The following is an 18,073-nucleotide window of genomic DNA, read 5'->3' as shown; positions in this document are numbered from 1 at the left end:
GGCAAGGAGGCTCTGGCCAGCCCCACCACACTGTGGGCAAGCGGCAGGAGGGTTTGGGAGGGAGGGAGAGCCGGGCCTCGAGCCAGCCCCATGTAGGAGGGGGCCTCTGGTCAACCCTGTGAGGTGTCCCATTTTCCCTTTGGGAAAATATGGTCACCCTGCATTCAGTAAGGATCCACTGCAGAAATGCCATAGCATGTGATATGTCTTACTTCAGTTCTTTCTAATCAAGCAGAAAACACTGGAAATATTATGAAAGCTTGACCTTGTGAGACTTCTAGTCTAGCTGAACTGGTTCTGAAAATCTTTCAAATGCTTAAGTGCATCTGTCTTTCCAGGTTTTCCCAGGGTACTTATTATAATGTTCTTAAGGGAGAGAGCACCTCGTTGTCTTGTTTGCTCTAGGTTACATGGCATCACCACTAGGTTAATAATTTTCTTCATCTACTACTGTACTTAACGTTTGGTTTGCACTTACCCTTCTCTATTCTTGCGGTGCTTCCCCTGTTCTCGTGAGCCCTGGTACGCTTATCAGGGTCTTACATTCCTTGAAATTAATAGAACGGAACCGTGTTTTAAACAGAGACTGGCCAGAGCTGCGAAAAGGGAGCTCTGGTCTTTTAACCAGCCGAAAGCGGAGTGTGCTGGGGCCCCGGGGGCTGGTTCTCGGGGAGGTGGTTCTCCCCACGCTCCTGCAGCCTGGTGGGACAGGGGCTGAAGCCAGTGAACAAAGCAGGGCTCAGGACCGAGGGGTTACTCCTCACACGCCGCACGACACGAGACGTGCGCACACAGCAGCCAAGGGCTCTGGCCTGAGGCGCTCACAGGCTACCACAGCCTGGGCACCGCGGGTCAAAGAGCCACCGCTCCGGTGGGGGCAGGGCAGCCCCCGCTGCTCGGAGCGCCTGTGAAGCCCCAGGGCCCGCGGCCCTGCCCGAGCGGGGAGCCCCGCCCTCGCCTCACCTGCCTGGCCCCGCGGCGTCCCTGACTCCTCCCTGGCTCGGGGTGGGGTCTCCTGGCCGGGCTGGCCCCCTCCCCGCCAGCGGAGGCGGGGAGTCGGTGCTCAGCCCTCAGCGCGGTCGTGCCTGGTTCGGGCGGAGAGCAGGGCGCTGAGGGGAGCCGGCTGCGGGCAGGTGAGAGCGCCCGAGCGGCGCCGGGGACGAGGCGGTGGCGGGGGGGCACGCGGGGCGCCTCTGTCACCGACTCCCCCCGGAAAGGGCCGTGGCCGGCCGCAGCCCCCTTCCCCGGGCACCAGCGGCTCCCGCGCCCTGCAGCCCCCGGGCAGGGAGGGCGCGCTGCTGGCCTGGGCACTTACTGCTGCCCGGGGCGGATGGGAGCGGCCTCGGTGGTCAGGGCACGGGGTGGTGTCTGCTGCCCGGGGCGGGGGGCGCGGCCGTGCTGGCCTGGGCGCTGCTGCCCGGGAGAAGGAAGGGGATGGGCTGTGGGGCGCCTGAACGCGTCGCTGTTGCTGGGAAGTTGCACTGTGGCTCCGAGTTGCTGTGCTCACTGGCTTCCTCTCCTTTACGCCGGCTTCTTCCCAAAGGCCAAGGACGTGGAGTCCTTCCCCTCGGGAACAAGCTACTCAGCACAAGACTCCTTATAAACTCATCTGACAAAAATGGGGAGGCTCCCCGGAAGCGCTGTTAATTGCACCCTTGGTAGTATTGCTTCAGGAGGGCAACGACAGCCTTGAAGTGTCCCATTAGCATTGCTTCGCTGGGTCAGCTCCACCTGGACTGTAAAGGTGGGATTGCCGGTGTTGTCTGACGCTGGTGTTTCTACCACTGTTGTACGTGGTATAGGGGTTAAAGGCTAGTAGCTACCTGGCCGCAGCTGTGCAGGAATGTAAGCTCTTTGGGGCAGAGCCTGCTCTGTGTGTTCCTATGGCCCTTAGCACAATGGGGCTCTGGCACTAGAAATGTTAAATAAGAGAAATCAAGCTCTAATTTCTGCTGCCACTGGTGGAGCTGAATCAGTAATAGCAAGGAAAGCAGGGAGAATTTTGGAGGAAATAAAAAGAAAAGGAGTACTAGTGGCACCTTAGAGACTGACCAATTTATTTGAGCATTAGCTTTCCTGAGCTACAGCTCACTTCATCGGATGCATGAAATAAAGGAAATAAAGTCAGTGAAAACCAGGCCTGTGTCTCACCAACTTCCCCTTCTTCTGGTGAAGTTCTCTGGGCAGGAACTGTATTTTCATACCTGCTGTGCAGTTCACTGGTGATACTTATAGTAATAATGTACTGGGAGGTGTTGGCCCTGCCCTTAGATTTCAGATGAGTTCATGTGATCCCATGCTGCTGGGAACACAGGTAGGGCTATCATGTATCTCAGAAGTGTGTGGGTGTGGAGTTGCATACTAGGCTGCCTGTTGGCTAGGGTTAGTGTGGGCATAATCTTAGCACCCTTGAACCATGACCCTTTGGTGGAGAGGGGGATGTGCCAACTTGTAGACACACATTCTTCTGCAGATTCCAGGGATTCCTGAAGTGGGGGCACCCCCTGACTTCTTCATCTCCCTTTTATTCTATGAATTAACTTATTTTTGAGAAGGGGATTGTGCTTGCTTTGTGTGTGTTCACTTGCATAGGAAAATCTTGGAAGATAATTTGCCCATTCATTCCTCTTCCAGTTAACCATGCGAATGATATGTTGTATGTGGTTGTATACGATGATAGCTTTATAGCGAGATCCATGCTGCCTCTGGTGAATATGGATTAGCATCAGCAGCTGGCTGAAGAACAATTTGTCACAGCTTTTACCTCTAGCCTGTACTTCCCCGCAATATGTAATTTTCTTGCTGTATGAGCTGAATTTTTGTGCAAGGTAGAATAATTTTTAAAAGGATCATTGCTGCAAATAATGGAATAGTATTCAGAGGGAAGTAATGGAAGTCCATACTTGGAGACACATGGGTTTTTGTTTTTGTTTTTTTTACCTCAACATCTCCAGTGTGCTTGACTTCTACAAATGTAGAAGACATGGTCTCTCTCCTGATGATTGTACAACATAAGACCTGGATCCTGCAAATGGATCTAGTGGGCCCTTAGGACTCCTTATGGATGTGAGGGTACACCTGAGTGGATCAGTTGCCAGGATTAGTCAGTATGCCAGATCATACTCTGACAAATCAGTTCAATTATATGGAATAGCTGCACAATAGTTAAGGTTGCATTACAAAGTTCAGTTTAATAGGAGTGTTTAACCTTTATTTTGTAAAAATCTTATTTAAATGGCCAATGCCAAAACATAGAATATAAACTTTGAGCACGATTTGAATTTTTCAGGGTGGTTTGATTAAAAATGAATTAATTAAGAGAGAATAATAATTTAGAAATCACCCCTTTTAGCAATTTTTCACTGGATTGTCTCATGCAAAACCCAGAAAAGCTTCCCAAAAGCATGGCATGTGTGACAGCCAGATGTGCTGATTTGTTGATATAATTGATACAGGCATATGAGGTCGCTATTAAAAAGTTTTGTGATAAACTGCAAATTTGATTACATTGGGTATCTGTTGGAGATGGAAATGAAAGCCTCATAGAGAGTTAGTGTGTTATCAGTATTGTTGCAGGCAATGTGAAAGTAGAAAAGAATGCACAATCTTTCCTCTTAGGTTCTTATTTCCGTTCTTTTAGGGTTTTGGATGGATAGGATGTGTTGTGCTGCAAATACTGCCACTAAACTTAGCCTTTGCTTGCTAATTTAGGCTGAAGGGCAGAATTTCAGGAAGTATAGTTTTTTTATTTTCACATATATGTTATCCACTTGTAGATTATTGCTGAAAAGCTTTGTGGAAAAAGTATATTTTCAGGAGTGATATAAAGTCAGACTAACTGAACACAAAGAGATACTGAGTAAGGAGGAATCTTGCATTAGCCAGTGCAATGGACTAGGTGATATAATAATTTTCCTCATCTCTAATTATAATTTTTGGGTTTTTTTGTTGTCATGGTAGAGTGTAGTGTATTCAGTGGTGTGTGTTTGTGCATTTCCACCAAAGTTAGGATTGTTTTTCTTGAGTCTTTCGCAGACGTGGTGTTTTCAGTTTTGTGTATTTGTTTTGTTTTTTTCCTGGAATCTTGGCTTTTGGTTAACAAGTCTGCTTTGGAAGAAAACATTTGTAATTGTTTTTCAGTAATGAAAGGTGATATGTTTTTGTTCTGAGAAGTGTCAAGATGTCTGCTATCAATGAATGTGTATCTTAGAAGGAGTCCTTGTGGCACCTTACAGACTAACAAATTTTTTTGGGCATAAGGACTCCTCGTTGTTTTCACTGAAACAGACTAACACAGCTACCCCTCTAAAACCTATCTTAGAAGGAACATTCAGCAAGGTTATAATTACCTGTATAGTTAAGTATAAGATGTTTAACATTTAGTGTAAAAATAGAATATAATAATCTTAAAATGTAGTATCTAAGAACCTACAAATAACTTGAAAATATTTAGTGTGCTGCTATGTATGCATAATGTGAGCAAACATATTTTGAAGTATCTAGAATGTTATCTCTTTAAAGTGGCTTAGAAATGGTTTTTGAAGAGCGTTTATCTTTCAGATTACTTCTGACATTTGGTGTTTGTGTAGTTCTGCACACACTGCAGTGGTTTCTGATAAAGGAAATGGTGGTATCTTCTTCATGGCTTAATTTTTTTCATATTTCTAAGATTCAAAAAAGTTCTGCAAGAGTTGCTAAGCATTTGTTTAATTAAAAAGTTTCTTTCTGGGATACATACTCATGGGATCAATCTCAGGGAACATGAAATGTTACTTGAGCATCAGTGCAATGCTAACTGTATAAAACAGTAATCTAAAATAGATTACAATAACGTAAAAAGTAAAACTGGAAATGGAAGACTAATGGGTATCCTCATTAGCACAGCCAGGAAAAATGTATTATGCACAAACTTGTGGTAATTACCGATGAGGTGATCTGTCTATGGATGTGCATTGCATTTGTCTGCTTACAATAGATGTTCTTATTCTCCATGACAGACTAGCTCCTTTTATTTAATACAATACTTATTTTTTGTTAGTCTAATAAATAGTATAATCATTTATATTATCCAAATTAATTCCTAGCAAAGCAGCACGTATCATATTTGTTATGTGTGTTATTAGATTATCAGACTTGCACTATCATTGTTCCTGACATTGCACTTATGACTAGAATGTGGGTGTGACAGGATCCCCAGGGTGCAACCTGGGGCTGTGGGACCACTATGTCCCCTTAACTCTCCAGCCTTGGCTGTCTCTCACAATGCTTTGCTAGTGACAAGCAGCAAACCCCTCCAGGCGCTGTTATCACTCAGCACAACAGCATGTAGAGCCCCACATCCAGCTGCTAGATTGCATGAATGCTCCTAGAGCTACTCATAATCACACAGAGAAAAGCACACTGCTCAAGATGAGCAGTGCAAGTTTATTAATTGGTTCACCACTTCATCAATAGAATGTGGATATATACCAGCCTTTGTAAACTTGAGCAGATTTACCAAACACTTAAGGTAAACTCACTGGTAAAGATAAACAGTAAAACAACTTTATTGACTGCAAAAGATAGATTTTAAGTGATAGGCAAAGAGTCAGAGTGGTTACCAAATTAAAATAAAATACTGTATAAGCTTGCAGTCTAAACTCTCGACCCTATTAGACTGGGCAACATCTAGATTAAGCAGTTTTCTCACCCCACTGGATATTGCAATTTATAGTACACAGGTTTCACTCTTGAAACCTGGGCCAGTCTCCTCTGTTGGAGTCTTCAGTCTCTCAGTGTCCTTGTTGTTTGCAGCATCGGTGTGGGAGAGGAGGAAAGGCCAAGCATGGGGCCACTGTGTTCTGTTTTATACCCTTAGTCCATGTGCTTGGAGAACACAAGTCCAGACGTGTCTGGTGGGCATTGCTGAGTCACCAGGCAAGGTTGAGCAATTTCCCTGGTGTGACCTTGTACAAGTGAGTCATTGCATTGTAGCTCTCTTGCTGGACGACGGCTGCTGATGGTTGTTCGACACCTGCCTGGGCATTGGTTATCCCCCTGGTTATTGTCTTTGTGGAGCTAGTGTCTGGGTGCTTCCCAAAGCAACATCATATTTTAGTGACAAACATATAACACAATTCTCATAATTTCATATGTTTTAACGATATATATATTTAGATGGAACGGTATATTTCAGCAGATCATAACCTTTCCCATGATACCTTACAAGGAATGCTTTGTATGCAATATCATAATTATATACAAATGATGAATGTGGGGGTCACAGAGTGCTCCCCTGGCATGTAGAGTGTCACAGTGGGTTTCCCTTTACAGTGGACATTTGGAAGAAATGGAACGTAACTCTCTGAGTCTAAGGTATGTCTACGCTACGTTTTGAAACCTGCAGCAGCGAGTCTCAGAGCCCGGGTCTACATATATGGGCGTGCGCTACATCGCTAAAACCAGCAGGATAGACATTATGACTCAGGATGGAACTTGGGTTCTGAAGCTCACCCTTCTCCCCAGCCGCTGAGCCCCTTTGAGACTCGCTGTTGCAGGTTTTAAAACATAATATAGATTTACCCTAATAGGTGGCTTCCTCAAACTGGGCCATGGATGCAATCAGTTTCATTTCTGTGCAGTCCTAGAAGTTTACCTCAATAGCAGGATGAAACATATTTTTATGGTGAATAAGAGTATAATGTCTATTCCAATTCCTACCCATCCTATATAGCTAAAAGTGGATCTTTTGCGGAACAGGGTTAAAGTTAGTTTGCTTGGAGGTTGCGATGTCATCTGGAATGTAAAGGTGAAATGGCATGACCTCTGACTTGAATACTTAACCCTTTGGTCATAGAGTAACATGAGATAAATGTTTTTACAAACTGGTAGTAAGACAATTAGTTAGCCTAGGCCACAAAGTTAAGCTTCCGTGCCCCTCCTGTTCTTATTATGGAAACTAGCTGTTTGTATTGTAAACTGATCAAATATGTCAAGGCTAGGAACCTGCAGAAACCTGTGATTTAAAATGGTGTATAACAATTTGAAAACAAGGATTTCATAATTGAAACACTAGCAAAACTTTAATTGTAGTGTCTTTACTATGTAATATTGTGACAGTAGATGACAAGAATAATCTTTTCATTACAAAAATAATGAGTTCCTTTTTAAATAATATTACTGTTATTATTTGTATTATTTTAGCACGTAGGAACCCTAGGTTCATATAACATCAAAATGATCTGTTCTGTCAACATTCTAGACTTATTTTTTAAACTAATTTTGTAATTTAATGCTTTCAGTAGGAATTGCACTCCAGCTTCACATAAGACTGTTATATGATATGCAAAAACCTACATGGCATTAATGTTGTGAAGTCAAACTCTCACAGTAGTAAATGAAAGAATCAGGTTGTGTTTGCAACGTTAATTTGTCCATATAAATGTATAACTTAAATATACACTAACAGCCTACTAATTAAAAAATGCTACATATGTAATATACCGTATATACTCGTTCATAAGCCGAATATTTTTGGTAAAAAAGTAATGCATCAAAGAGCTGGAGTCGGCTTATAAACGGGTCTACACCAAAATGTGATGATTTTAAACTCTATGAAATCATTGAATTGAATATCTAATACATTGTTTTGTTTACCTGGAGCGTCTGCAGGCATGGAGCCCCTCAGTTCCCTGTGGCCGTGGTTTGCCGTTCCCAGCCAATGGGAGCTGCGGGAAGTGACATTGGCTGGGAACGGCAAACCGCGGCCACAGGGAACTGAGGGGCTCCATGCCTGCAGACGCTCCAGGTAAACAAAATGTCCCAACCCGCCAGCGGCTTACCCTGACAGGCCGGGAGTCAAAGTTTACCAACTCCTGCAATATAGGGTCAGCTTATGAAAGGGTCATACAGTTTTTACTAGTTTTACCTATCCCTCTTGGGGGGATCGGCTTATAAACGAACAGGCTAATGAATGAGTATATACAGTAGTTATTGAAACCTTAACATCTGCATTTCCTGACTTTTTGGATGCTTTTTAAAATTCATACACAAATATGAGTCCTATGGTTAGACTATTTGTGTATGTAAGCCTTTGCAGGATCAGGGTCTTTACCTACAGTATATTAATGCAAGTTTTTTTTTTCTTTTTAAATATAGAAGAAGACGACTTTGGTAGCGAACCCTTGCAGTTGCACTGTGGAGTTGTGCAATGTTTGCGAACTGGCAATAACACAACAAAAACCTAATAGAAATATTTTACTGCACTTGTGCACAGGTGAATGCACTTAAAATGTTAACATATTTTTTCAAAATTTCCAGATGACATGTTTCTTATTGAGGACTAACTATAAATGAAGTTTGAACTTTTAAAAGTTCAGGCATGTTGAGTTACTTGTTCATGTAAGTTTATATAGTACTAGAAGGGAGTAAGTGATTTCTCCTCATCCTGTAAATGGAAGTGATTGAAAAGATTTTGCTCGCAAATTCCCAAAACCTTTGGACTGAAATCAAGCATTGAAAGCTTCAGCCCAAAAGAGTTTTTCAGAAAGTTATGAGTGGGGCTTACAATGAAAATTGAGGTGTAACTTGTTTGCTAACTGTAAAATATACAATAAGTTTATTATAGTACAGGGGTCAGCAACCTTTCAGAAGTGGTGTACCGAGTCTTCATTTATTCACTGTAATTTAAGGTTTCGTGGGCCAGTAATACATTTTAACGTTTTTAGAAGGTCTCTTTCTATAAGTCTTTACATACAAAAATAGTTTAGTTATATATTAAAGTAAATAAGGTTTTTAAAATGTTTAAGAAACTTCATTTAAAATTAAATTAAAATGCAGAGCCCCCCGGACTGGTGGCCAGGACCCGGGCAGCGTGAGTGCCACTGAAAATCAGCTCGCGTGCCGCAGGTTGCCTACCCCAGTTATAGTGTATGTTATGTGTCCATCACATGAGGATTTGGGAAACCGAAAAGGAGAGAGTAAAGAGCTAACCTGAAAACATATATCAGAATCTGTTTTTAGTTTTACTGTAATATTTATTGGTACCTCTTGTACTGTGGTTACCTAATAACTAATATTGATAAATGACACGTTCAGTGCATTGTTACGTTTTTTGGTTTTTTGATGAAGCCTGGCTTAAAATCAGCTCTGAATTTTTGAACTTTGCCATGAAGTTAAAGTGTAATATGAAGGAAGTACCCTGTGTTCTTTCGGGCAAAGTTGTGTTCTTTTTCTTAGAAGTTAGCCAAAAGTAGAAATTGGCTTAGCTTCACTCTACACACCATCGTATTTTACCAGTCTGTCTTCTAAATCCATTACCACAGTGACAATGACATAATAGTAATGTCTAGTCCTTCCAGCCAGTATTGTGATGGAAATTTTAAAATAGGCCCCTAATACAAGGCACATTTTGAGCCTGAGTCTGAAAAGTGCTGAGTGATTCAGGGTATAACATGGTGTATGACAGTGAATTTTCTAGGCCAACAGTATTTGCGTTATGTAGTAGATGAAGATCTGAAACAAAGCACTGTCTTTTCATGAAGAAAAGTATCTTAATGAAAGCAGAGTGCCTGAGCTGGCTGGACATGTTCACAAAGATCCTATTCTCATCTAAAGTAACCACTGTTGTATTGAAGAGATTTTCTCAGTCTAAAAAACCTGGAGAATTAATACACAGTAATGTTACATTATTTATTAGTTATGTCTGGTCTATAAATAACATAGTGAAGCACAAAAACACAGAAATGAAAAATTATGGCCCTCTACTCCTCCATTCACAGACACACACTTCATTACTAGACCACCACTGTGCATCTTTGATAGCACACTACTACCTTAACTTTGTCCCAGCAGGGATGCCAGACTCCAAATGTGAGTAAACAGGATTTTCCAGAACTGTGCAGAAAGGATAATGATCTGTTTGGTGGTGGTGGTAGGGAGTTTAGCTAAAGGATTAGTGGAAAGCTGGCATCCCTATTAGGGCATAGTTAAGGTTATGGTGTATTGTCTGTGGCATATGGTGGTTATCACTGAATGGGATCTTTGGGTTTGTGATTATGGAGCGCAGCTTGAAACTCTTAACTGACACCTACTAGCCTGAGGACTGAGCCTACTAGAGTGGGTGAATAATACCTGTGCTCTAATATCCAAAGACTATGCCCTTCCTTCCCCAAAGCTGTGCATCCTGCAATTTAAAGTGACAGGTGTGTACTGTATATAATTGTAACATTTTCAGTCATTTTGTCTGTGTAATACATTTGAAAAATTGTGAATACTATTATAAGTAGTAACATATTTTAGTACATTCAAAGCACTGCACCAGAATTTGTCCGATAATATTTTCACCAGCTAGTCTGATAAGCTGCAGAGCTCGATGAATACTGTGAATAAAGTGTATGTTGAATTATTATTCAACATTAATACTGGTAAAATTCCTCAAATAATTTGTTGATTACTATTTGAGGAACCCAGTTTAATTTATTTCCTTATTTATTGCCCACTGTCTGTTAGGAGGGGTGTGGGGTGTACGAGGTGGCTCAGGGAAGGGGGTTGGGGTGCAGGAGGGGGTGCACAGGGGGGCTCAGGGCAGTGGTGCAGGGAGGGGGCTCGGGGCTTGGAGTGCAGGAGGGATGCGAGGTAGGGGATTGGGGTGCAGGAGGGGTATGGGGTATGGCAGGGGGTTGGGGTGCATGCAGGGGGCTCAGGGCAGGGAGTTGGGGTGTAGGGTGTGGGAAGAGTTCGGGGTGTGGGCTCCAGCCCAGCACTGCATACCTGGAGCAGCTCTGGGGTGGCAGCGGCGTGCACCGGGGCCAGGACAGGCTACCTGCCTGCCCCGGCCGTGCCCCACACCGCTCCGGGAAGCAGCTGGCACCACGTCCCTGGGTCCCCTGCGGGAGGGAGGGCAGAGGGCTCCGTGCGCTGCCCTTGCCTGTGGGTACCTCCCCTGAAGCTCCCATTGGCCACGGTTCCCCATTCCCCCAGGAGCAATCCTGAGGGGCCGGATCCAGCCCTTGGGCCGTAGTTTGCCCACCCCTGTGTTAGGTGCTTTCCAGACAGGTGAGACGGCACAGTGCCTGCCCTTTGGAGCTTGCACCCTAAGGATCTCTCTTGGTCTTATATTCCACATCACTTCTGTTTTTCCTACCATGTCTTTTCCTATCTTTTGTCTTCAGTGACCTGTTTCCCTCTTTCTTCTGACTCCTTTGTCTTCCCCTCCCCAACACATTAATTACATTCTCTACTTCCTCCCCTATTTTTTCTTTTCCTCTCCCATTTCTCCCCCAAATCATACTTTTCATATCATGCTTTTCTTTTCTAATTTATCCCATCATTTCTCCCTGTCTTTCTTCCACCCTCTTGCACCCATCCAGGCATAAGGCTTGGAAATCGGGTTAGTCAACTACAGCCAGAGGACTAAACGTACTAGCCACAGACTGGTATTAAAGATGGGGAATATTGTTATCCAAATGCAACACTCGGGTGGGAAACTAATCCCAGTTGCTGGGGTTCTTGTTAGGGTGCTGATCATGCTCTCTAAATCTGCTCAAGGATGGGGGGAATGCAGGCAGCTGCCATTCCCACCCCTATTCCGAACTCGGCAGAGGTTTCCGCTGGGGGAAGGGATGTGCAGTCCAAGAGGATGAAAATTGTCCCTCCTGAGATCTTGGAAATTAGTTTGAAAACAATAAGAACAAAAACATACCTCAAGGCTTTAGTAACTTCTCAGAGCTGTCCCGTCCCAGGAGGAAGTCTGCAGGGGCAGAAGCCCAGGGCTCCTGCAGCCTCCAGACTTGCTCAGTGCTACACACCGATGAAGTGAACTGTAGCTCACAAAAGCTTATGCTCAAATAAATTTGTTAGTCTCTAAGGTGCCACAAGTACTCCTTTTCTTTATGCTGATGTGGATGGTGATTTCCTCCAATGGAGTTCCCCTCCATAGGTGTTTCTGTGGGAGCCCAAGGTACTGTCCCTGTATCATTTTTGATGACTTGCATCTTTTTGGCAAGTGGGTGTCTGATAAATTTAAAGTCTGTCCTGCCAGGATGCGTTTTTCTTTCTGGAGAAAGAGCATTCTTTTTCTTTGATTTCTCCTGGCCCCCACTTTCTGAACCTAGGGTGGACTTGAGAGCCTTAGTTCCAACCTGTAACATCCATACTGCTATTTTTGACGCACTAGCTTGAGCTCCACTAGCATGAGTCTGTCTTCCCAAACTGGGAGGCTTGCTCCCATCTGCAGTGTAGACATACCCTAGGAGGCTGAGTGGGAAAAGGGGGACTATGGTACTCTGATTCTGACACAAGATCTGGGATAAATCTCCTCAATGAACAGTTCTCTTTCCTACTTTGCTGCTTATCCTCACACTGCAGAGAAATTAACAAAATTCCTGTCAGGTTCACTGATGCCAACAGATTCTTCAGTAACAACAGTGAGAACCAATGGTGATTGGTTTCCCCTCTTTTGCATGCTGGTAAAGCAATAGTAGCAGCAGAGGAACTGGGGCTGGCTGGTTGCAGACTCAGGAAGACAGCACTTTATTAATTTTACTGCTGTTTTAGGTTTCTTTCTTTCTTGAAAGCTTAGATTCTGTAGATGAAAATTTACCAAAAAATGTTTCCTATTCGCCTCAGGTGAAGGGATTTTTCTAACCCCAACAGAGATTGTTGGGTTACTATTTATGCTGCCATAAGTGGAAAATATTACTTGCTCATGGAATAATTATTTCAGACATGTTCGTCTGAGCAGATTAACAAACTTCAGAATCTATTTTGACCTCAGCTGTGTGTTAGTGGAGATAAATCTAAATGGCAAAATTTTTCACTGTGGTTGAATATTGCAATTTAATGTTTAAACTTGAGAAACTAGCAGGAGGACTGCATGGGTAGAAGATTTAGTGAAGTGGTAGTCATGGAGTCCCCAGTGTTTGGGATTAGAGCACAGTGAATTTGCTTTGACCGTGTACCATCTCTGCCAACAGGGTTGGCAGTCTCATTGAAGGAGTTTATCCAAGTGTAGTTCTATTTTAAGTAGAATGGAATGGATGATGAAATCCACAGCCAAACATTTTAAATACACTTTAAATACTTATTTTTTCACATGTGCCTCTAAACATTGGATCCGCTGTATTTGAATTACATTGTTCCATTATTTGTCCTGCTGAGACACACTATTCAATTTAGAATGTAAACCTTAATTTCAGATATGATGTAATAAGGGTGCCTTTTTCATGTCCACTTATTTTATAACATATTTTGTTGTATTAGAAGACAAATGTAGCATTCCATTCTGTCCTAGGGGAAAGTGATGGTGAGACTTTCTGCAAAGTACTTTCATTTAAAAGACAAAAACTCAATGTGGTTGGTCACACCAGAAGATGTCTGAGTCATTAGCACATTCACTGACTTGTACAGGGTCCTCCCATGCTCTGCCATGCAGGAATGCTAAAAGTTATTAATATTCAGATAGCCCTGTGACACTCAAAGATCTGTGCATAACAGACTCCAGAAGGCAGGAATCTAGGAATCCTCAATTTTACATTAGACACATTCACCATTCTAATGATGCATAAACATAGAATTAAAAACTATAAGTACAGATACTATAACAATGAAAGTGTGACTAGTTGGGTAAAAATGGCAATGCTCATAAATTCAGTATTAAAACACACACACGCACCTTTCCCAGAAAATAGTTATCAGCAAGAAGCAACCATTTGGAAAGTTTTAGCACTTTTTGAGCTATCTTAGGGCAATAAACAGATTTTTAAGACTTCAAGTAGAAAAGTATACACATGTGAACACACATACTTATTACCGTTATGTTAATACAAACATGGATGAACAGATTTTTCTTAGTTTCAAAGTAAAAAGGCATCATATGCAAAAGTGATAAAGTTTGAGCTTTACTGGGCGGGGCAGGGGGAGCTACTTTCAGTGATGAGAACCTTATACTAGCTGCATTAAGCCCCTTTGAAGGGCTCAGCATGGTTATAGCAAATGTGGCTATATGCAGTCCTTTTTAAGACTGGGGCATTAGTTACTAGTGTTACTCACATGGAAAGAATGTTACACCTGTGCTCTCCAGGTTGCTCCAGCAGCAGGAGCCTTTATTTCTGAATACAAATCAGGGGGTTGGTTTAGCACTATCAAGCTCCATGCAAGACTTGACTAATTTACCTGACACTGGTCTGAGGACTTACAGCCTAGTCTGCAATAGAAAAGGTTTGCCTGTATAACCATACTGGCATAGAGATACTGACAAACTCTCCTACTCTAAACATAGATTATACTAGCATAAAGGCATTTCTGCTGGTATAGTTTACACCAGTTTTGTAAGTGAAATAAGCTATACCAGCAAAAGCACTCTTATGCCAACAGAACTGTCTACACAAGGACTTTTGCTGGCATAGGAATGTTGGGGGCAGGGCAGGGGGCGGGAATGCCACTCCTAACTGACGTTTTTATGGTGGCGAAAGTTTCTAAGCCATTAGCCAAGGTGAAAAATATCTATGCAGCCACTGTCCCTGTAATTTAAAGAAATAAAACAATGTGTACCATTTACAATAGACTGACTGAAAATGTTACCATTAATGACAGCTATCTATGGAATGAACTTTTATTGTTTATTATTTGTAATTGATTACCTGTCTTGCTAAATATTCCTTTCTTTCAGGCATCACTCCACTTGCTCTCTTATTTCCTATTATAGATCATGGGTTATCTTTTCTTGCATTTTTTAATTGTCTACATCCAAAATTTGGACTGCTTTACTTCTACCAGCATAGTTAAAGCAATACAAATCCTGTGGGATGCACATTGGTATAAAGGTAGTTATATGGTTATAGCTTATTCTTGTTCATGAAGGCGAATAAGTTATACTGGTAAAAGTCACCTTTATACTAGTAGAACTGCATCCACCCTAGGGGTTATACCAATCCAAAAACTGTGTTAGACCTCTCCTCAGAGTCTGTTTCCTTGTTTTATTTCTCCCTCCAACCTGGAGAATGCTGCTGCTATTTATTATTATTCCTAATTTATAGCTTGATAGTGGGGGAAGAGGACAGAAAATATAGAGGAGGAAGTTAGATCACACTACATATGGAAAGAAAGAGAGAGGAATATTTGATGTGGTGGGAGAGACAAATACCAGCACTGAAAACAAGACAAGAAAAGATACACCATGATCTATTTAAAAAAAAGAAAGGAGTAGATAAGAGGTCGTTCAATATTTTAATTAATGACTTGGATAACAGTGGAGAGTATGCTAATAAAATTTATAGATGACACTATGCAGGGAGGGTTTGCAAGCACTTTGGAGGACAGGATTAGAATTTAAAAGGACCTTGATAAATTGGAGAATTGGTCTGGAATGAGCAAGATGAAATGTAGTAAAGTCAAGTGCAAAGTACTGCACTTAAGAAAGAAAAATCAAATGAACAACTACATTTAAGTGGTAGTTCTGCTGAAAGGGATCTGGAGGTTATAGTGGATCACAAATTTACTATAAGCCAATTATGTGATGTAGTTGTGATAAAGGCTAATATTCTGGGTGTATTGACAGGAGTGTTGTACCTGGGACCTGAGAGGTTCATTCCACTCTACTTGCTCCAGTAAGGTCTCAGCTTGAGTGCTGTGTCCAGTTTTGGATGCCAAACTTTCACAAAGATGTGTACAAATTGGAGAGAGTCCAGAGACGAACTATAAAAGTGTTAGAAGGTTTAGAAAACCTGAGCTATGAAGAAAGATTAAAAAAACTGGGTATGTTTAGTCTTGAGAAAAGAAGACTGAGGAGGGACCTGATAACAATCTTAAAATATGTTAAGGGTTATTGTAAAGAGGACAGTGATCTATTGTTCTCTGTGTTCATTGAAGGTAGGACAAGAAGTAATAAGCTTAATCTGCAGCAAGGAAGATTTAGGTTAGATATTAGGAAAAACTTTCCAACTTCAAGAATAGTTTAGCACTAAATAGGTTACCAAGGGAGGCTGTGGAATCCCCACTACTGGAGTTAAGAACAGGTTAGACCAGGGGTTCTCAAACATTTTTGCTGGGTCCCGCTTTGAAAATACTTCAGGCTGTGATGATAACTCTCCCCCCACTTCCTCCCCCCCACCCAAAAAAGTGTTAGCAAATCACTGTATATACTCATAGGAGCACTAAATGAAGCGTGTAATCATTATCCCTCCAGTGGAAGGTGCTGAAGCCTTTAAAAAAGTGTAAACCAACAGTTTTTATGAATAAATATGTGGGTATTTAAGAAACACAGTTTTTGAAAAAAGAAAATTGGCAACAGGGTACAGTTTGGAGAGCTGGAAGCCTTTTCCAGTGATTGTGGCAATAACCATAGCATTGTCCAAGGCCTGTTGCTTTATACACAACTATATACAAACAAGTATCTGGACACCTAATGTGAGGGGTGCTGCTATTTTGAAGCACAAAGTTTTTTCAATCGCAACTCCAGGGAACTGAGGCAGACTCTTAAATCGGTTCTCCACATTCACTGTCTGGCTGCCTGGCTCTGAAGGAAGTGCCACCGCCAGTAGCATAGGGTGACCAGGTGCCTGGTTTTCGACCCGAAACCCGATCAAAAAGGGATCCTGGTGGCTCTGATCAGCACCACTGACCAGGCCGTTGACTATCCGATTGACAGCGTTGTACAGCGGGGCTAGCAGGCTCTCTGCTAGCCTCCGCGCCGCTCCCAGGAAGCAACCAGCATGTCCCCCACTCTGGCTTCTACATGTAGGGGCAGCCAGTGGGTTCCAGATGCTGCCACTGCCCCAAGCACCACTCCCATTGGTCGGGAACTGCGGCCAATAGGAGCTACGGGGGCGGTGCCTGTGGACGGGGCAGTGCGCAGAGCCGCCTGGCCACGCCTCTGTGTAGGAGCTGGAGGGGGGACATGTTGCTGCTTCTGGGAGCTGCTAGAGGTAAGTGCTGCCTGAAGCCCGCATCCCGACCCCCCTCCTGGGCCCTGGCCTCAGCCCTGATCCCCCTCCTGCCCTCTGAACCTCTTGATCCCAGCCTAGAGCACCCTCCCATACTCCAAACCCCTCATCCCCAGACCCACCCCAGAGCCTTCACTCCCCAAGCTCTGATCCGCCTCCTGCCCTCCGAACCCTTCTGCCTAGGCCCGGAGCCCCCTCCCATACTCTGAACCCCTTGGCTCCACCTCCGTAGCCTGGAGCCCCCTCCTGCACCCAAAACCCCTCATCCCTGGCCCCACCCCAGCCGAAGCCCGCACCCCCTCTCGCATCCCAACCCACCGACTCTGCCTGGAGCCCCCTCCCACACTCTGAACTCCTAATTTCTGGTCCCACCCCGGAGCCTGCACCCCCAAACGGAGCCCTCACCCCCTCCTGCACCCCAGCCCCCTGAGCCAGCCCGGTGAAAGTGAGCCAGTGAGTGAGGGTGGGGAGAGTGAGCGACAGAGAAAGGGGTGGATGGAGTGAGTGGGGGCAGGGCCTCAGGGAGGGGGCGGGGAGGAGAACAGGTGGGGCAGGGGGCGGGGCAAGGATGTTCAGTTTTGTGTAAGTAGAAAGTTGGCAACCTTAAGCAGCAGCGCAGAAGTAACGGTGGCATTGCCAGCAGCAGCCGCCACTCTCACGGCCCCCTTCCAATGAACCTTTTTTAGTCGGGACCCCCAGTTTTAGAAATGCTGTCCTATGCCTTCTAGGTCTGTTGTGACATGTTGGCTGAGTGTGATGATGTCATTTCATTGTCTTATGATCTCTGAGTTTAGGGCCCTAGGCATAGGCCTATTGTGCTTAGTCCTTAATCCAGCCAGGTTTGCGTGTTTAAAATTGCATGGTTGATTTAGTTAAAAGGAACTAGCCGATATGAAGTTAAGAGTTTAAAGAATACAATGATAATTAAGACAGTTTAACCCCAGAGAAATGAGAATGATCCCCAGCTGAAGAAATGAAGGGGACACAGAGGCGTAAAGAGAAGAGAAAGATCTGAAAAACAAATGCAGTAATTTTAATCAAGATTTGGTAATGGCAATGAAAAATAAGTTTGATTTCTTCTGTGATGGCACCAGTGTGGTAGACAGTGTTGCCCTGCTTTGGTGAATCAAACTATGAGGAAAAGTTCTCAGTTT

General features: G+C 43.5%; 1 protein-coding gene across 3 annotated transcripts in view; it reads left to right on the top strand.

The window, feature by feature from the left end:
* Window positions 1–789: 789 nt before the first annotated feature.
* The window catches only part of CGNL1 (cingulin like 1), a 121,548-nt gene continuing 104,264 nt past the window's right edge, over window positions 790–18,073 (top strand). The window contains exons 1-2 of one of the 3 annotated variants that reach the window (XM_073303763.1): window positions 791–1,133; window positions 8,137–8,254. The gene's annotated coding sequence lies outside the window, so the exon portion shown is untranslated. Of the gene's footprint in view, window positions 1,134–8,136; window positions 8,255–18,073 lie in introns of all 3 variants that reach the window. The other 2 variants (XM_073303764.1, XM_073303762.1) reach the window with 2 other exon arrangements.

Source organism: Lepidochelys kempii, chromosome 10 (genome assembly GCF_965140265.1).
Source record: "Lepidochelys kempii isolate rLepKem1 chromosome 10, rLepKem1.hap2, whole genome shotgun sequence".
Classification (NCBI taxonomy): Eukaryota; Metazoa; Chordata; order Testudines; family Cheloniidae; genus Lepidochelys; species Lepidochelys kempii.
This window is presented reverse-complemented; position numbering and strand designations above follow the sequence as displayed.